This window comes from Triticum dicoccoides, chromosome 5B (assembly GCF_002162155.2).
Source record: "Triticum dicoccoides isolate Atlit2015 ecotype Zavitan chromosome 5B, WEW_v2.0, whole genome shotgun sequence".
In the NCBI taxonomy this organism is placed as follows: domain Eukaryota; kingdom Viridiplantae; phylum Streptophyta; class Magnoliopsida; order Poales; family Poaceae; genus Triticum; species Triticum dicoccoides.
In genome coordinates, this window is record NC_041389.1 from 357,293,675 (window position 1) to 357,315,114 (window position 21,440).

Consider the following 21,440-nt stretch of genomic DNA (forward strand, 5'->3'; position numbering starts at 1 on the left):
GAAGAAGTTCCAAAAATTCACCAAGAAGAAAGGCTTCAGAAAGTCTTCAAGATCCAGCTTGAGAAATGATGAAGCTTCTACTCATGACCACAAGAAGAGAACATGCCACAAGTGCAAGAAACCTGGTCACTACATCTCTGAATGTCCTCAGTGGGATAATGATAACAAGAAGAAGAAGAGCAAGGAATATGATTCTGATGACTAGAAGAAGAAGTCTTCAAAGTCCTCTCCAAGTCTTCGTCCAAGTCTTCATCACACAAGAAGTGCTCGTCTGGCAAGGCTCGTGCTTTTGTTGGCAAGGAGATGGATTCAGAGGAGGGATCTGCTTCTGAAGAGACAGAGGTGCCGTCTTAGGAGGAGTCCGACTCTGGCATTGCAAGTCTGGCTCTAGCTACGGCCTATGTTACCAAGTCTATCTTCAATACTGAAGACAATGGCTCCATCACCAACGCTGATGCTAATGACAAAGATGAGTCTGCTCCCACATACTGCTTCATGGCACGTGGTGCCAAGGTAAACTCATGCGATGCTTACTTTCAAACATCAAGTGACAATGACTCTGATTTTGATTCTAAACCTAGCTACAAAACACTTGCTAAAATTGCAATTGAACAACAGAAAGCTATGGAACATATTCAAAAATTGTTAGACAAAAGCGATGACCTGTTGGACGCAGAAATGACCCGATCTCAGTCCTTAATTGAAGACATCAACAATCTTCATGTTAAGTATGAGGAACTTGAAAGTCGTCATGAAACGCTCTCAACAACTCATGAAAAAATTTCCTACAATTATCTTCAAAGGAAGCAAGAACTTGAGAAATTGAGAGCGGCTCATGAAGATCTTCAAAAAGAGAACGAGTCACTTCACGCTCAATAGATCAGTCCCGCTCAGGAAGGATATGAACCACCATGTCTAAAATGCCTTGAGTGTGATATCGCTACTTCAGTTGCTGAATGTTCCACTACTGCTACTGTTGCAATATCTTCAACTACTGATGTGGTAACTAACCCCTCTACTGAGGATACCATTGCTATTGCTGATGAAAATGCCAGGCTGAAGGCATTGCTTGAGACAGGGATGTCCAAAAGTCCCCAAGGGCATCAGACACTATGTGATGTCCTCAAAAAGCAGATTCTGAAACGAAACCCTAGGAAAGAGGGTGTTGGGTTCGAGAGGAAAATGAATGTTGATGGTTCTTACTGGAAGCCTGAGTAGTACCCCAAAACCACATGGGTTGCTACAAAGGGACCTTCAGTGGATCCATCCACCTTATCTGGCTTAACTTGTGCTAACCCGATTATCATTGATGAATCCTTTGATGCAAATTATAAACTGTTTAAGAATCAAAATGGTGAAGTGTTTGCCAGGTATATTGGTACTAAATGCAGGAATGGACCACCCACGAAGAAGATCTGGGTGCCCAAAAGGTGTCTTGAGAATCTTCCCGTGAATGTCATCATGACACCACCAGGGAAGAAGACAAACCCCAGATCAAAGGGTTCATATGGTCCAAAGGCTTCATACAGACAGAGGACTCACCAGAGTCACCCTAACGCCAATGTTTTGCAGGGAAATCATACTCAGACTCATGAATATGAGCATGTATCATCAAACCGCTATGTTCATAAGACTAAGAACTATTCTGCTTATTCATATGAGTATTATTCACCTCCTGCAAGGCTATTTGCTAGGGCTCCAAAGCCGAAGTTCTCAGATGCTGCACTTAGACTCATTGCTTCGACGCCACCCCTGAAAATGTGGGTGGTTAAGAAAACTTAACTCTCTTTTGCAGGGAAAGGTCTCCAGCCGGAAATCAAAGGCATCTGATGCTTATGCTGGGGACCTAAAACATCTTGTGGGGTGCAAGATAAAATGCCCAAATGGACTTACTATGTATTTTGTTCCTGAATCGCTTGCCAATCATCCTATCATTCCTAGCCTTGATCTGAGCTTTCATAATCCGCTTGTCCGTCAAATGTTTATGCTTCACAATACCCTTGGTGAAGCCTATCCCCCAAACTGCACCGTAGGGTATTACACCACATGCTTCAGAATGGATTTGGACAGTGGATGCACTAATCACATGACTGGTGATCGAAGTCTTCTCATGGACTCAACCTTACGTCCATCTGACAAGAGTCATATCACATTTGCTGACACTGGTAAAAGCAAGGTATTGGGTCTAGGTAGAGTTGCAATCTCAAAGGATCAGCACATGGATAAAGTGATGCTTGTTGAATCCCTTGGTTTCAACTTAATGTCTGTCTCAATGCTTTGTGCTTTGAACATGATTGTGATATTTGGAAAATATCGTTGCCTTGTTCTAATGGAATCTGACAAGTCTCTAGTCTTTGAAGGGTATCGGAAAGATGATCTGTATATGGTAGATTTCTCAGTAGGACCACAGTTGGCCGTATGTCTTCTAGCAAAAGCTTCAGAGTGTTGGCTCTGGCATCGGAGGCTAGGGCAAGCTGGCATGAGGAACTTGTACACTCTCGTGAAGAAGAAACATATCATAGGCATCGAGGGCGTCAAGTTCAAGAAGGATCATCTATGTGGTGCCTGCGAAGCTGGAAAGATGACTAGGCCCAAGCATCCCTTGATGACAATCATGACGACATCTCAACCCTTTGAGCTGCTTCACATGGGCTTATTTGGCCCTACTCACTACTCTACTCTTACTACCACTGCTTGCCTCTATGGCTTCGTCATTGTTGATGATTATTCAAGATATACATGGGTGCATATAATCCTGTACAAGAATGAAGTGCAGGATGTCTTCAAACGCTTCGCCAATCGTGCCATGACGAACTATGGCATCAAGATCAAGAACATCAGAAGTGACAACAGCATAGAGTTCAAGAACACTGGCCTTGACCTTTACCTTGATACATTAGGCGTCACTCATGAGTTCTCTGCTCCATACACACCTCAGCAGAATGGCATCATGCAGCGCAAGAACAAAACACTCATTGAGATGGCTCGAACGATGCTTGATGAGTGCAAGACTCCAAGGAAGTTCTGGCCTGAAGCCATTGATACTGCATGCCATGTCATCAACCGTATTTATCTTCACAAGCTTTTAAAGAAGACATCCTATGAGCTCCTAACTGGTAAGAAGCCAAACGTCAGTTACTTCAGAGTATTTGGTGCTAGGTGCGAGATCAAGGATCCACATCACACTTCAAATTTAGCACTGAAAGCACATGAAGGTTTTATGCCTGGTTACGGAAAGGACTCACACTCCTACAGAGTCTTCAACCTCTTTCACTATAAAGTAGTTGAAACTGTAGGTGTGCGGTTCGATGAGACTAACGGCTTGCAAAGAGAGAACCTGCCAAATGTGCTAGATGAAGTCCCTCCTAGTGAATCAATTAAGCTAATGGGAACTGGAGAAATCATACCTTTAGAAGCTCAGGCTGAAGAGGAACTTATCATTTCTGCGCCTAATCAACCTGAAGACAATGCTCAGCCTGAAGCCAATGCTCAAAATGAAGACAATGATCAGCAAGAGCAAAATCTTTGTTCAGTTCATCCTCATGTTGGAAATGAAGTACAGATTGAGAAGATAATTGACAGCATCAATGCACCTGGTCCACTCACTCGTTCAAGAGCAACGCAGCTAGCAAATTTTTGTGGGCTATTTGCATTTGTCTCAATATCTGAACCCAAGAAAGTTGCATAAGCCTTCATGGAACCTGAATGGATTCAAGCTATGCAAGAAGAGCTTCAACAATTCAAGGTGAACAATGTCTGGGAATTGGTCAATCGTCCTGACCCTCGCAAGCACAATATCATAGGCACCAAATGGATCTATCACAACAAACAAGGTGAGCATGGTCAAGTTGTCAGAAACAAGGCTTGTCTCGTTACTCAAGGATACACTCAAGTAGAAGGGATTGACTTTGATGAAACATTTGCTCCCGTGGCTAGGCTTGAAGCCATTCGCATACTGCTAGCCTATGCCAACCATCACAACATCCTTCTGTATCAAATGGATGTGAAGAGTGCCTTTCTCAACGGCAACATTGAAGAAGAAGTGTATGTTGCACAACCGTCTGGTTTTGAAGATCCAAAACATCCTAATATGGTATACAAGCTCAACAAGGCATTGTATGGCCTCAAACAAGCCCCTCGTGCTTGGCATGACACACTCAAAGACTTCCTGAAGAGCAAAGGCTTCAAACCTGGTTCTCTAGATCCTACACTCTTCACGAAGACATATGATGGAGAACTGTTTGTGTGCCAAATCATTGTGGATGACATTATCTTCGGCTGCACTGACAAGAGATACAGTGATGAGTTTGGACACATGATGCAAGAACAATATTAGATGTCCATGATGGGTGAGCTGAAGTTCTCCTAGGTCTTCAAATTCGTCAGCAAAGAAACGACATCTTCATATCTCAAGAAAAATACCTCAAAGATTGCCTGAAGAAGTTTGGTATGCAAGATTGCAAAGGTTACACGACACCAATGCCAACCAAAAGTCATCTGAGTCCCGACGCCAATGAATTCTTACAGCGTCGCATCAATTCTCCTGAAGCCAGTTCCTGTCTGACCAGCAGACAGAAGCCTTTGCAAGTTCTAAAGCCATTCAGTTTGAACTTCATGGCCACTCAAAAGTCAGCTAGAAAGGGTGGCAGACAGCTCCGTGGGAATACATCCAAAGATCTGCCACCTGATTTGTATGATTTATACAAGACAGACCCTGAAGAAACCTATGGCCAATGCAAGACTCGAATCCAATGGATTCGCAGGTATTGGGCGGAACAATGGTTTCTGTACAGATATGTGACTGCTGAGTATGCAGAGAAAAATGCCAGCAAGCGACCATGGGGAGATATTCTCTTCAAAAATCTTCCACCCTGGTCCAGAACTGAAGCCATTGCTCAAGGCTTCTATCCTTGCTTGGTCCGAGGACCACAACCCGAGAATGCCGACCCATCCTCTCTGCTATGGTGTCGTGACGACAATCTGTTCAAGTGCAACTATAAGTTTGCCGAAGATTCTGCGGCCAAGATCAAGAAAGCATTTGGACTCGACTTCAACCCTAGTCCATCTGCTCCTAGGGCTGATGGCACTCGTGATGCTGAACCCAATGTCATCGGCCCCTTCTATAACCTCGAAGGTCTCCTCACTCACATTGTTGTTCAAGGGGCAGCCGTGGAGCACTCTGATGACGACACTGATACTGATGAAGCGCCAACTCCACCTAAGCCATAGAAGCAGAAGAGAACAAAGGCTTCAAAGCCCCTGCCACACCAAAACGTGCGAAGCCACTGGCCACTGCTCCACCTGAAGCAAGTGTGCAGTCTAAAGATCTTTCTCGCATCTCCAAGAGGATCGAGAAGTCTTCAAAGAAGAAGAAGCCCATCAAGAGTTCCGGGCAAGAACTAACCCCAGCTACCGTTATGAGGAACGAAAATGAAGCCATTGATCTGTCAAGTGACGAAGATCTTGGTGATGATGCTCTTGAGCTGCTGATAAAGAGCAAACATGAGGCGGAGATTTTCAATGATCTACCCCTCTTTGTTGTGCATATTTTTAACAACTTCATTGATGAATGGTTTGACAACCCAAGCCTCAGCATCGATGATTTTTAGCTTCCAATTGGCATCAGTGTCTCTTTCCATGGAGCCATTGCTAATGAGTTGGCTTTGGCTCAGAAGATCGTCGAACTGAAGAACAAGATTGACCATGAGAAAGCTCAATTCAAGGGGAACATGGCCAAGCTCAGTGTGGCTGATATTCAACACTTCAAGCAGATGATGCATGACCTCAAGGAGCAGTCTCACAAGAAGCATGAAGAAGCAAAAGGATCACGGGAGTGGATGAAACTCTCCTCAAGTAAATGTGTTCAAGTTCATAATGAGGCTGAAAAGCGCAAAGCACTTGGGCGTCGTTGTCGGATGTGGGGTTCCGGCAAAACCTTAAGGTTCAAACTCTGGGGTGCGCACGAAGATCTTCCCCCTACCGATCCACGTCCGATCGCCTCGTGAGAATCTAAGCTAAAACGATGAACAACATGAAGGACACAAGATTTATACTGGTTTGGGCCACCGTTGTGGTGTAATACCCTAATCCAGTGTGTGGTGTGGTGGATTGCCTCAGGCGCTAATGATGAATAGTACAAGGGAAGAACAACCTCGCGAGAGGTGTTCTTGAACTGGTGCAATGAACTGCTTGGGTGAGTTCGATCGCCTCTCTATATGACTAGGACTCTCTGAGATGCCCTCTACTATGGTGGCGAGCTCTATTTATAGAGGCCCTGGTGCTCTTCCCAAATATTGAGCGGGAAGGGCGCCAACTACAGCCATTTTGAAGGGGAACATCTAGTACAAGGTATCCTGACTAAAGTTGGTCTTCGGCTGCCAAAGGCACTGGCGATGAGGCTGTTTTGGGCTCCACGGTGACCTCCATCCTGCCTCACTGCTGGTCTTGGTCTCGTTGCACTGAAATGGCAACCTTTGCTTGACGCCTCGGTACTTCACGCCTGTGCTTGCCCCCTTTGCACCAAAGAGGAAACAAGGACACTGCGCAGGCCGGTGCCCGCCTGGCGCCCGCCTGGTCTTGATCGTCATGGCTTGCATCATGAGCACCTCGCGAGGTACTCTGCCTTGATCTCTACGCCTCCTCATGAGCCTACCTGGCGAGGCTGTTCCTGAGGAAGTCAAGTGTTGTTTGCCCCGCAAGGCTTGGCCCCTCGCGAGGGTCTTGAGTCTTGTGCTGATGAAGATGGGCTGGACTGGGCCTCCACTTGAGCCATGACGCAGGCCGCAGGCAGGCAAGTCTGGGGACCCCCGTTCCCAGAATGCCGACAGTAGCCTCCGGGCCCAAGGCACGCTCGGACTTGGCTTAGCGGAGAAGCAAAGGGGCAAGTGTAGAGTGCCGCGGGCCCCATCAGCCTGCGGCCTTGGGCGCCGTGTGGCGGTTGATTGGATGTGGGCGTCTCCGCTTCCCCATGCTGCCTCGGCAACTGCTCGACTTGACAAGTCCCTGCATGCAGAGATGGGTCATGATTACCCGTGATCGTGGTGGACGACGGTTGGCCTCCTCCGGTTATAAATGCGGGAGAGCGCAAGCCCCCGTTGTACATCTTCCTCCTTATTCCCTTCTTTCTCCCTACCCCAGCTGCTCGCCGTCTTCTATGGTGCCACCGAAAAGGTTCTCGGCCGCGGAGAAGGGAAAGGCTCGCCGGGAAGGGCTTGACTCTCCCCCTCCCAAGCGCGGCCGGGGTCGTCCCCGCAAGCATCTTGCGTCGCCCGCAGCGGCTCCCCGCAGTCACGGCTGCGATCTCCTACGCGGCGATGGGCGCCTGGTGGGTGAGGGTAGGCGCGTCGTGGCTGCACGGCCCCCCAGGCCACGCTTCCACTTGGCAGAAGTGCTGTTGGAGTTTGTCGCGTGGTCTGTGGACCCAACTGGCAGCTGGCTCCAGCTTCCCCGCTTCTTTGCAGGTGAACTCCCGGCTGGCGCTCCTGGCGGCCTTTGGCTTCAGGCGGGCGGTTGCTGCAGCAGGGCCTCCTTGGCCTCATTGGAGATCTCTATCGCCGGGAACGTGGCCCTGACCCGCGGCTGGCAAACGTTTGCCCGCGCGCGTGGCCTGAGCCAGCGGTGCACCCTGCATTTCAAGTTCGACGGCGACACCACCCTCTACGTGAGGGTGTTCGGAGAAGACGGCCGCCGCATTGGGTGCTGCCCCGAAGACGACGATGGCGGCCGCGTGCCCAGCCTTGGCGATGGTCGGGATGAAGATGAAGGCGGGCGCGTGGCCGGCGGCGTTCGTAGCTCGCCAAGCCTCGGCGGCTCCCCTTCGGACGGCAGCTCCTCCAGTGGTGGCTGCAACCAGCCTCCGCGCCGCCGTGCTCGTCTCGAGGGAGGTAGCGGGTCAGCCCACCAACGCGCCTCGGTGAAGCGTGAGAGGAGTCTGACTAAGCTCCGGAGGCAGTATGAGCCCTCGCCGCGAGTCGATGCCTAGCAGCTGTGTCTATTTTGTTTTTCTTCCTTCTCTGCGCAAAGAGAGAGTAGTGTATGGCCCCGCAGGGGCGTGCTGAACTGTCGTTGTTAACTATTATGCTATTTTTGCTATTCCTGTGTTGTGTTCTGGTGTCGCGTGCTCGCGTCTAGGAATTACTTAACTTGGGGGGACTTGCCGCAGTCTTCGCTTCTGGAGGCTGAGGCCTCGTTGCGCGCTTTGTGTCCTGCAAGAATTTGTCAGGAGAGGTAACTTCTGGTCTCGATCATGAGGGCAACCGGCTCAGGTCCTGTGTTCGCGTCGCAATGCCCGTGGGGCACGGACCAGGAGGAGTGCTCTCGCGGTGGACTTGGATAGGAAAGCCTCACAAGACTGGGTCAGAAAACACTCGCGAGGGCACCCGCATAGCCCCCTCACGAGACTTGCGAAAGAGAAAACGAATCAAGTAGGCGGCAAAAACAAGGGGTCACAGGTCAGGGACGACAACAACGCTAAAAGCAACTCCAATAAAACTTCAAATAGGGATGAACAAGCCAACTGCAGGAAGCAAATGAAAAAGCCGCGTCCGGCACCTAATCTAGTCTTCGACGTCTTCTCACCAGCGCGGAGCTAAGTGCTGCCACTGGGCGTGGGCGGGAGCCCCCGAGGCCTGAGGGCGGCTCTCCGGAGACTCCGGGGCGTGTACAGCCCCAACTCGTTATTACGTGAGAGTGTCACGGGCGGCGAGCTTCACAGGCATTGGCCTTCTTCACAGGCTTCGAGCCTTTCTTGGGGCGATGAGCTTCACAGGCGTTGGCCTTCTTCACAGGCACCGGGCCTTTCTTGGTTCATCTAGCTTCATAGGCGCCGGGCCTTCTTTATAGGCGTCGGGCCTTTCCTCAAGGGTAGAGCTTCCGGAGGTGCTGGATGTTCCACGCGTTCGGGATGGGCACCCCCTCCTGAGTCTCCAAGCATGCGGCGCCAGGCCTGGAGACATGAACAACCTTGAACGGGCCCTCCCACATGGGCCAAAGCTTGTGCAGCCCCTCCCTGGAGACCACCCATCTGAGCACGAGGTCACCTACCTCGAGGGTACTGGGGCAGATGTTGCAGCAGTGGTACCGCCGCAGCGCCTGCTGGTATCTTGCAGCCCGAAGCGCAGCTTCCCGACAGTGTTCCTCTCCCAGCACGAGGTCCACCCCCCGCATGGCGTCCTGCTGTGCTTCATCGTAAGCCAGGACCCATGCGGAGTGATGCTTGACCTCGTGAGGAAGGACCGCCTAAGCACCGTAGACGAGGAAGAACGGGGTTTTGCCGGTCGACTTGGTAGCGGTTGTGCGGATGGACCATAGCGACTAAAGCTCGTCGTGCCAGCCCCTGCTGCAGGCCTCCAGCTTCTTCTTGAAGGTCTGGGTTTTGAGGCCTTTCAGGACCTCCACGTTGGCGCGTTCAGCTTGGCCGTTGCTCCGAGGGTGTGCCACCAAAGCATAGCATATCTGCGTTCCAAGGTTAGCACAATATGTTTTGAAGAGATTGGTGGTGAACTGTGAATCGTTGTCAGTGATGATGCGATTAGGTACCCCAAACCGGCTCACAAGGCCCTTGATGAACTTGACTGCCAAGCCAGCCGGGATGGTGCGGACAACTTCCACCTCTGCCCACTTTGTGAACTTGTCAATGGCGACGTAGAGGTAGCGGTAGCCCCCTGGTGCCCGAGGAAATGGGCCAAGGATGTCTAGCCCCCAAATGGCGAACGGCCATGAGAGGGGAATGGTCTGAAGGCCCTGAGCCAGCTGATGAATCTGCTTGGCGTGGAATTGACAGGCTTCACAAGCCTTGACCAGCTCGATTGCGTCGTTGAGTGCTGTTGGCCAATAGAACCCGCTGCAAAATGCCTTGCCGATCAGTGTCCGTGAAGACGAGTGGTGCCCATAGTCTCCACCGTGAATGTCTGCCAGTAACTCTTTCCCTTGCTCCCAGGAGATGCAGTGCAGGGTGACATCATTCGGCCGCTTCCGGTAGAGCTCTCCGTCTTGGATGTAGTAGGTCGTGGCCTGCCGCGCCATGCGTTCCGCGTCCTCCTCCTTTTCTGGCAGAATCGCTTGCATCAAGTAATCCTTGAATTCCGCAGTCCAACATCCCTCCTGAGGCTCCAGCGCCAGGAGTAGGCGTGCTCCTGAGGTCAGGCCATAGGCCGGGGCTCCCGAGGCAGGCGGTTGAGGGAGCTCCTCCCGAGGCTGCGCCGTCCTTGATAGTGATGGTGCCGCTGAAGGTTTGAAGAGTCATTCCTCGAAGACGCCAGGCTCCTGAGGTAACCGCCTGGATGCCCTTCTGTCGATGTCATCAGCCTCTTGATTGGTGCCGCGAGGCACATGCTGCAACTCCAACCCGTAAAACTGTTTCTCCATCCTGCGAACCTCCGCACGATACGCTTCCATGTGTTCGTCCTTTGGCTCGTACACCTTGTTGGAGAAGTTGACAAGGAGTTGTGAATCGCCCTTGATGATGAGGCGCTTCACCCCCAAGGGGGCTGCAGCTTTCAAGCCTTCTATCAGGCCCTCGTATTCTGCTATGTTGTTGGAGACTTTCTCGCCATGTTGGAAGCAGAGCTGCACGGCGTAATAGAGCTTGTCCTGAGTGGGAGATATGAGCACTGCGCCAGCCCCCGCGCCATATCGCGAGAACGCCCCGTCGAAGTACATGACCCAGCCGTCCGGCGCTTCACTTCCTGGGGAAAGCGACCAATCCTTGCCCGCTTCGAGCCCTGGTGCCTCCGTCCATTCTACCACGAAGTCCGCAAGTGCGGCTCCCTTGATGACTCTGGTTGTGCTGAATTCTAGCTGGAACGCTTGCAACTCGATGTTCCATTCAGTGACCCTTCCAGCTGATTTGGGGCTCCTGAGCACCCTTTCCAAGGGATACGCCGAGACGACCTCGATGGGATGGCCTTGGAAGTAGTGCTGCAACTTGCATGAGGCTACTAGTAATGCAAGCAGGAGTTTCTGGGGCATGGGGTATCGTGCCCTTGCGTCCCGCAGCACCGAGCTAACAAAATATACAGGATGCTCGACGAGGTTGAGGGTGCTGGCATGGCATGCGTCTTTTGAAGGTCGGGGCGCCTCTCGAGGCGACGGAGCCCCCAGCGCTGGGTTTCCTGGCGGGGCCTTCCCCGCTCTGGGTGCGTCCCCCTGCTGAGGCTGATCCCCATCTGCTACGGTCTTGGTCTTCGCGAGGCTTTCTTGGCTTTGCTCCACTTCGGCCGGGGCTGTCGCTGGCGCGGCCTTGGCCCGGCGCTCCTCCCTAACCTCCACCAGGGCTGCGCTGGCAGAGTAGGGTGTGGCTGCAAGGTAGAGCACCAAGGGCTCCTAAGGGCACGGAGCTACCATCACCGGAGGGCTGGTAAGGTACTTCTTGAGATCTTGGAATGCCTTGTCGGACTCTTCAGTCCATTTGAACGGGCCCTTCTTCTTCATCAGCTTGAAGAAGGGCAGTGCTTGCTCCCCCAGCTTGGAGATGAAGCGTCCCGACGCGGTTACTCACCCGGTGAGCTTCTGCATTTCTCTGAGGGTCTCTGGCGGACTCATGTTTTGGACTGCCTTGACCTTCTCTAGGTTAGCCTCGATTCCCCTGTGGGACACGAGGAAGCTCAAGAGCTTGCCCGAGGAGACCCCGAATACGCACTTCTCCGGGTTGAGCCACAGATCCACTTCACGGAGGCTCGCGAAGGTTTCTTCCAGGTCCTGTATCAGGGTTTTCGCCTCCCGAGACTTCAGCACGATGTGATTAATGTAGGCCTCGGCGTTCCTCCCGAGCTGCCGGCCCAAGGCGATGTGCATCAGTCGTTGAAAGGTCGCGCCCGCGTTGCGCAACCCGAACGGCATGCAAGTATAGCAGTATACTCCACATGGGGTCAGGAAGGCCATTTTCTCCACGTCTTCTACCGCCATCTTGATCTGGTGATAGCCCGAGAAGGCATCCAGGAAGCACAACAAGTCACACTCGGCGGTAGAATCGACGATCTGGTCGATGCGAGGGAGCGGGAATGGATCCTGTGGGCAGGCCTTTTTGTGGTTGGTGAAGTCGACACACATGTGTTCCTTTCCTCCCTTTTTTGGCACAACAACAGGGTTGGCCAGCCATTCAGGATAGCGAACTTCGTGAATGACGCCTGCCACCTCTAACTTGCAGGTTTCTTGGACAATGAAGGCCTGCTTCTCGGTGGACTGTCGCCTTGCCTTCTGCTTCAGGGGGCGCACGTTGGGGCACACGTTGAGATGGTGTTCAATCACATCCCTCGGGACCCCTGCCAGCTGATCAGGTTCCCACGCAAACACCTCGTTTGCACGCAGAAATTTCACCAGGGCCTCCTCCTGCCCATGGTCGAGATTGGTGCCTGTGGTGAAGGTGGCGCCAGAGGATCCATCCTCGTCGACTGGTACTTGCTTGGTCTCCGCCTTGTCTTGGGTGAATAGCTGCTTCTTCTTGGCCGGCGCAGCCTCCTTGGGCTCGAGGGTATCCGCGCTGGCAGGCTTCACCACTGCGGCCGTCTTGAAAGCGAGCTTGAGTGCATGCAGCGCATCCCTTGTGTCTCCGGACATGGAGAGGACGCCCCTGCTCCCGGGCATCATCATGAGGTTGTAAGCCGGGTGAGTCACTGCCATGAACTGGGCCAAGGCTGGGTAGCCGAGGATGGCATTGTACGGGAGGCCGATGGGGGCGATGTCGAAGTTGACCAGCTCCGTGCGGAAGTTGTCGTGGGTGCCGAAGGTCACCGGGAGGCGGATCTGCCCCAGGGAGCCGGTGGAACTGCCGCCGACGCCCGAGAAGGGCCTGCTGGGTCGGAGCCGCTCTAGCGGCACGTGGAGAAGGCTGAAGGCCTCCACCGAGAGCACGTTGAGGCCGGCACCACTGTCGATGAGGGTCCTGGTGATGGCCACCTCGCAGATCGTGGGGGTGCATAGCATTGGGAGTGCGCCCGAACAGGCGGTGTGGGAGGGGTGATCGTCCAAGCTAAAGGTCAAATCAGCCTTGGGTGCCACCCAGCCCGGGGGGGCTTCACGACGCTTGAGGGCGGCGCCGATCTGGCGGACGAACGTCTTGACGTGGTTGCTCGAAGGTGGCACCTGCGATCCGCCCAGGAGGGCTGCGACGATCGGGGGCGCTAGCGCAGCATGATGGGTGAGGAAGAGGTTGCGCAACTCCTCCCAGGAGGCCACAGAAGCCGCTGGCAGGTGGAGCAGCCACATGCGTGGGACGCCGGTGAGGGCCATGGGCAGCCAGTTAGCCATGACCCTGTTGAGGGAGTCCTGGACTAGGGGGTATCCGGACAGCCGGACTATCATCGTCCGCCGGACTCCAAGACTATGAAGATACAAGATTGAAGACTTCGCCCTGTGTCCGGATGGGACTTTCCTTGGCGTGGAAGGCAAGCTTGGCAATACGGATATGTAGATCTCCTACCATTGTAACCGACTCTGTGTAACCCTAGCCCTCTCCGGTGTCTATATAAACCGGAGGGCTTTAGTCCGTAGGACACAACATACATTACAACAATCATACCATAGGCTAGCTTCTAGGGTTTAGCCTCCTTGATCTCGTGGTAGATCCACTCTTGTAATACACATCATCAATATTAATCAAGCAGGATGTAGGGTTTTACCTCCATCAAGAGGGCCCGAACCTGGGTAAAACATCATGTCCCTCGTCTCCTGTTACCATCCGCCTAGACGCATAGTTCGGGACACCCTACCCGAGATCCGCCGGTTTTGACACCGACATTGGTGCTTTCATTGAGAGTTCCTCTGTGTCGTCACCGATAGGCTTGATGGCTTCTTCAATCAACAACAACGCTGTCCAAGGTGAGACTTTTCTCCCCGGACAGATCTTCGTATTCGGCGGCTTCGCACTGCGGGACAATTCACTTGGCCATCTGGAGCAGATCGAAAGCTACGCCCCTGGCCATCAGGTCAGGTTCGAAAGCCTAAACTTCACGGCCGACGTCCGCGGGGACTTGATCTTCGACGGACTCGAGCCACTGCCGAGCGTGCCGCGCTGTCACGATGGGCATGATTTAGCTCTGCTGTCGGACAGTGCCTTGGTGGCCGCACACGAATCCGCTCCGACACTTAGTCCGGAGCCTATCGCGCAAATCAAGGACCGGTGGCTGGACACCACCTCGGGGGCTGCAACTTCCACGGCAATGGAGCCGAACACTGACCTTGTCCCCTGTAAAGCTCGTGACTCTGAGGTGCCGGACTCCCTGCCGGAATCCGAACCTCCTGCGCCCCTGCCAATCGAATCTAATTAGGCGCCGATCATGGAGTTCACCGCCGCGGACATCTTCCAACACTCACCCTTTGGCGACATCCTAAATTCGCTAAAACATCTCTCGCTATCTGGAGAGCCCTGGCCGGACTATGGCCAGGATGGTTGGGATGCGGACGACGAAGAAATTCAAAGCCCACCCACCACCCACTTTGTAGCCACTGTCGACGATCTAACCGACATGCTAGACTATGACTCCGAAGACATCGATGGTATGGACGACGATGCCGGAGACAAACAAGAACCAGCGCCTACAGGGCACTAGAAGTCCACCTCGTCATATGACATATACATGGTGGACACCCCAAAATATGGGGACAGCGAGGAAGCAGCGGAGGCAGATTCCTCAAAGAAACAGCCCAAGCGCCGACGTCAGCGGCGCCGCTCTAAATCCCGCCATAGTAAGAATGGAGATTCCGGCACAGGAGACAATAACACCCCAGAAAGTGCCGAAGACAATCCCCTCCAGCAAGATTCAGCGCAGGAGGATGCAGAAGCAAGCCCTCACGAGAGAGCGGCAGACGAAGAGGTCGAGGATGATAATTACATACCTCCCTCCGAAGACGAGGCAAGCCTCAACGATGACGAATTCGTCGTGCCGGAGGATCCTGTCGAACAAGAGCGTTTTAAACGCAGGCTTATCGCCACGACAAACAGCCTAAAGAAAAAGCAGCAGCAACTTCAAGCTGATCAAGACCTGCTGGCCGATAGATGGACCGAGGTCCTCGCGGCCGAAGAGTATGAACTCGAACGCCCCTCCAAGAGCTACCCAAAACGCAAGTTGCTCCCCCGATTAGAGGAGGAAGCATACATACCTTCATCACCAGCGCATAATACGGCCGACCGACCACCCCGTGGTCGCGACAGAGAGGCATCCAGGCCCTCCGCCAAGACCGTACCCCGGCACCGCTCTAAAAGCACGAAGCCAAGAGGGAACGCGCCGGACTTGCGAGATATATTGGAGGACAAAGCAAGGCCATCTAGATCCATCTATGGATCACGTGGGTGCCCCACGACCCACGACGAATACCGTCGCGCCGGATAGAACAACTACGGCCGGGCCGAACACAGCAGACAACGCTCACTCGAGCTACGTCGTGATATTGCTCAATATAGAGGCGCCGCACACCCGCTATGCTTCACTGACGGAGTAATGGATCATCAAATCCCGGAAGGGTTTAAACCCGTAAACATCGAATCCTACGATGGCACAACAGACCCCACGGTTTGGATCGAAGATTATCTCCTTCACATCCATATGGCCCGCGGCGACGATCTCCACGCCATCAAGTATCTCCCACTCAAGCTTAAAGGACCAGCTCGGCATTGGCTTAACAGCTTGCCCGCAGAGTCAATTGGGTGTTGGGAAGACCTGGAAGCCGCATTCGTCGACAACTTCCAGGGCACATATGTGCGACAACCAGCCACCGATGACCTAAGCCACATAATTCAGCAGCCAGACAAATCGGCCAGATAGTTCTGGACACGGTTTTTAACAAAGAAAAATCAAATCGTCGACTGTCCGGATGCAGAGGCCCTCACAGCCTTCAAACATAACATCCGCGACGAGTGGCTAGCCCGGCACCTAGGACAGGAAAAGCCGAAATCCATGGCAGCCCTCACATCCTTAATGACCCACTTCTGTGCGGGAGAAGACAGCTGGCTAGCTCGCAGCAACAACCTCAGTAAAACTTCTGGCAGTCCGGATACCAAGGACCACAATGGCAGGTCGCGTCAAAGCAAAAATAAACGCCGCATTAACGGCGACGACAAGGAGGATACGGCAGTCAACGCCGGATTCCGAGGCTCTAAACCCGGTCAGCGGAAGAAGCCATTCAAAAGAACCACTCCGGGTCCGTCCAATTTGGACCGAATACTCGACCGCTCATGCCAGATACATGGCACCTCCGAAAAGCCAGCTAACCACACCAACAGAGATTGTTGGGTATTCAAGCAGGCAGGCAAGTTAATTGCCGAAAACAATGACAAGGGGCTGCATAGCAACGACAAGGAAGAGACCCGGCCGCCGAACAGTAGAGGATAGAAGGGTTTTCCCCCACAAGTGCGGACGGTAAACATGATATACACAACCCATATACCCAAGAGGGAGCGGAAGCGTGCACTAAGGGACGTATACGCGATGGAGCCAGTCGCCCCGAAGTTCAATCCATGGTCCTCTTGTCCGATCACTTTCGATCGAAGAGACCATCCGACCAGCATCCGCCACGGTGGATTCGCCGCATTGGTTTTAGACCCAATCGTCGATGGATTTCACCTCACGAGAGTCCTGATGGACGGCGGCAGTAGCCTGAACCTGCTTTATCAGGATATAGTGCGCAAGATGGGCATAGACCCCTCAAGGATAAAACCTACAAAGACGACCTTTAAAGGCGTCATACCAGGTGTTGAAGCTAACTGTATAGGCTCAGTCACGCTGGAAGTGGTCTTCGGATCCCCGGAAAATTTCCGAAGCGAGGAGTTAATCTTCGACATAGTCCCGTTCCACAGCGGCTATCACGCTCTGCTCAGACGAACCGCGTTTGCAAAGTTCAACGCGGTGCCGCATTACGCATACCTCAAGCTCAAGATGCCAGGCCCTCGTGGAGTCATTACGGTCAACGGAAATATGGAACGCTCCCTCCGAACGGAGGAACATACAGCGGCTCTCGCGGCAGAACTACAGAGCAGCCTCCTAAGGCAATTTTCGAGTCCGGCCGTTAAACGGTCGAACACGGCCAAACGTACCCGGAGCAACATCAACCAAGACCACCAGGCACGTTCCGAGCACGCGTAGCAATGCGGCCCCAACCCCAGCCCTCGCATGATTGCAAGACCAACCCTCGGCGTACATCATTACACTCTGGAGATACCATGGGTCTAGGGGGAGGGGCACGACCACAACAGACCCAGAGTGCGGCTCGACCACACCAGGGGCTCACAAGTGTGTCTCTCTTTTTTTTTTCTTTTTTCTATTTTCCTTCTTTGTATACACAGGACTCCGTTCATCAGAGGCCCTGTCCGGCGGCGAACACACCGAACTCACGATGCAATAGCCAGGGAGGGAAAAAGGCTGCGACGAACACTCAGGTGGTCTCCATTACGAGCATTAAATTCGATTATATACACCAGCCCGCAGCCCACCCCTGGAGGGGGACATGTTTATTTAGTCCAATCCCTTGCTTACCGCACTATTTGTATCCTTCCGCACTCATAGCAGAATTCCTTGAATAAATAATGCAGCACTTTTTGCCTGTAATCGCATTACTTTACATATATGTTCACTAATGACATCTTGCACCCGTATATATTGGTACGGCCGAATACACCAGGGGCTTATCTTCCCCTCATTATGGTGTGATAAGTCCGAACACTTTCACAAGTGCGGCACCCTGAACTTATAGCATTATATGAATCGGCTCCGAATCATGTCTTGGGTCAATAGTTGGGTTTGCCCGGCTCCCACGTTTTGGTGCCTTACGTTCCGTTCTGTCGGCTAAGGTGGCACTTGGAGAACCACTGTGATTGCTCCCCGGTTGAGCTGGGCGAGCGCCTCAGTGGAGAAAGCTAAAACTGACTGGCATGATAAGGCGAGAGACTGGTCGCTGTTCGAGAGGTCTTTTCGGGTCCCTAAAGACTTATGCCGCTTCGAGCGAAGTACCGGATAATGTCCGACGAAGGCGTGGATAGCGCCCCGAATTCGGTCTTCCGAATACTAGGGGCTTCCCAAAATTTAAAATTATAGAATTCTATGGCTAAGTGAGAGTGTTCAAGCATTATAAGTCCGGTTGCCTTGTTCGTTGTGTTGAGCGCCTCCCTAGATGGACCCAAAAATGGGAACAAGAGTGCTCAAGTTTATCCCGAACACCCCAGCACTAGTGGCACGGGGGCTGAAGCCAACGACTTGCCATCTCTCAAATTTTATAAACGGCCGCACAGAAGGTAATATTTTAAATTAAACAAGCGTTGCTTAGTGCATATGAACAAAGTTTTCAGCGCACAGGATAATACATAGCGAGTTTACTCAATAATTACATCTCTGGGGCACTCATCCGCAATATTGCGGGCACCCTTCAGGACAGTCTTATAGTACATTTCGGGCGTACGATACTCCTTGCCCGCTGGCGGCGGATCAGTGAGAAGCCACTCCGCATCCAGCCTACCCCAATGCACCTTTGCGCAGGCAAGGGCCCGACGAGCACCTTCAATACAGGCGGAGTGCTTGATGACCTCCACCCAGGGGCACGCATCCACCAGCCGCCGCACGAGGCCGAAGTAGCTCCCAGGCATGGCCTCTCCAGGCCACAGCCGGACTATGAGGCCCTTCATGGCCTCCTCAGCTACCTTGTGGAGTTCGACTAGCTTCTTCAGCTGGTCGCTAGGGGGCACCGGATGGCCGGCCTCAGCATACTGAGACCAGAAGACCTTCTCCGTTGAGCTCCCCTCCTCACCACGGTAGAATGCAGCGGCATCGGATACACTGCGAGGCAAATCTGCAAACGCCCCTGGAGAGCTCCGAATTCGGGTAAGTGTCAGGTAGTTTACATTAACATGCTTGCTTTGCATGAAAATGCCTTACCCGCCGCTATTTTCTTCACATCTTCCACCTCCTGAAGGGCCTTACGGGCTTCGGCCTTGGCGTACTTGGCACTTTCGAGAGCCGAGGCGAGCTCAGACTCTCGAGTCTTTGAGTCGCACTCCAAACTCTCATGCTTCTCCATGAGAGCCTGGAGCTCTTGCCGCACCTCCGCCACCCGCGCCTCCTGCTTCTCTCGCTCTGCCCGTTCCGCGGCCGCATTGCGTTCGGCCGCGGACACAGCCTCCTTCAGGGTTGCCACCTCGTTCGTGGCCCCTGCAGTACCCATGTTATCCTTGTTATTCTTTTATTGCAACCTAAATGCTTTTCTGTAAGGTAACTATTCAAAGTGGTGTTACTCACCTTCTTTGCCCTCGAGCTGCTTCTTGGCATGGCCGAGCTCTTGCTCGGACCGCTCGAGATCTTTCTTTAATGCACCGACCTCCGCAGTCAGTGCGGCAGAGGTCAGCAGCGCAGCCTGCAAACCCATATTGACATACTTTTTAGCAACCCTGCATATATCTTTTTAGATCCTCAGTCCGGCTTTTCTTTCCGAACACCGAACTGAGCATCAGGGGCTACTGTCTATGCGGTATTACATTACATAATTTTAACTTCTTACCTCAAAGCCTGTTAGAAGGCTACTGCACACTTCGGTCAGCCTGCTCTTGCAAGCTGAACCTTCTGAATCACCGCACTCATAATAGTGCGATGTTCTTCCTCGATGGAAACTCCTTTGAGCGCTTCCAGCAAGTTGTTCGGCGCCTCCGGTTGGACGGAGGCCGCCGGCGTCATGGTCTTGCCCTTCTTCCGAAGGGGCAGCCTGCCAGACTCGGGAACCACTGCGGGTTCCGGTGTGGAGTCCGGCGCAAAGTCCGAGAGGCTGCCTTGCGGCGCCTCCGGAGCCTCCCCCTGATGGGTCCCTTCCTGGGATCCCACCTCGGCGTCCTCAGAGGCGCGAGGGGTGGAGGCCGTCGGGATGGAATCCACATCCGACGAAGCCAACGACCCGGTCGATGAAGCGGGAAGATCATCATCGGCCGGACTGCAGGCAGTATGCGGCATTAGAAGGACGCTATGTGACATAAAAAGAAATTATAAATCATTCAAGAATCCGGATACTTACGATCTCGCCAGAGGCTTGGCCCTTGAAGGCCATTCTTCGCTGCCAACGTTGGTGTTGCAGAGCTGTCCGGGGGAATAGTTCTTCCCCTCTTGGACCCTTCGGCCTCCCCTATTGGGGAATCCTTCCTCTTCCTCACTCCCTCCTCTGGGAGAGAGTCTTCTTCCTCCTCCTCATCTTCGAGGGAGGAGTCCGCCTCGGAGCCGTCGGAGACCTGAAAACGGGAACTCTTTCGAGTACCCGTGGCCACCTTCTTGGCCTTCTTCTCCGGCACCACATGCGGTGCCGGAACCAGCAGCCCCGCTAGATGGGCGTCTACTGGGTTTTCTGGCATGGGAGCCGGGTAGACGAGCTGCTCCGCCTTCTTCATCCAGTCCTGTCAAAGGAAAAGGGAGACTGAAACCCGCTTAGAATCTAACTATCAATGACAAGTGTCCCGTAAAGGGGTAGAATCACTTACCTCGTCAGCTGGATGCTGCGAGTGAAATCCGCGATCTTCTGTCGTGGATGTGGGGGCTTCGGCGCCCTTAAACAGCACCCTCCAGGCGCCTTCGTACATCGTGTCGAAGAGCCCGCTCAACGCCTGGTGCTGTTCCGGATTGAACTCCCACAGATTGAATGCCCGTTCTTGGCATGGGAGAATCCGGCGGACGAGCATGACCTGGACCATGTTAACCAGCCTGAGCTTCTTGTTCACCAGCTTCTGGATACAGGCTTGGAGTCCCGTCAGCTCCTTCGAATAACCCCACAGCTAGCCCTTCTCTTTCCAGGAGGTGAGCTGCGTAGGGATACCAGATCTGAACTCGGGGGCCTCCGCCCACGTAGGGTCACGCGGCTCGGTGATATAGAACCACCCCGACTGCAACCCCTTGACGGATTCCACAAAGTCCCCTTCGAACCAAAGGACGTTGGGCATCTTGCCCGACATGGCGCCTCCGCACTCCACTTGAGTGCCCTTCACTACCTTCGGCTTGACATTGAAGGTCTTGAGCCACAAGCCGAAGTGGGGCTGGATGCAGAGAAGGCCTCGCACACGATGATAAACACCGAGATGTTGAGGATGAAGTTCGGCGCCAGATCAAGGAAATCCAGGCCGTAGTAGAACATGAGCCCCCGGACAAAGGGGTGAAGTGGAAAGCCCAGTCCGCGGAGGAAGTGGGGAAGGAAAACGACCCTCTCATGGGGCCTGGGGGTGGGGATGAGCTGCCCCTCATTGGGCAGCCGGTGCGCGATGTCGCCGGAGAGGTATCCGGCGCTGCGCAGTTTGGCGATGTGCTCCTCCTTAACGGTGGAGGCCAACCATTTACCTCCCGCTCCGGACATGGTCGGAGAAGGTTGAGACGGGATGCGCGAACTTAGGCGCTGGAGCTCGAGTGCGCGGAGATGGATAAGCAAAGGAGGAAGAAGGCGTAGGTGAAAAGGTGAATCATTATCCCTTATATCTAGGCGGACGAAGACTACGC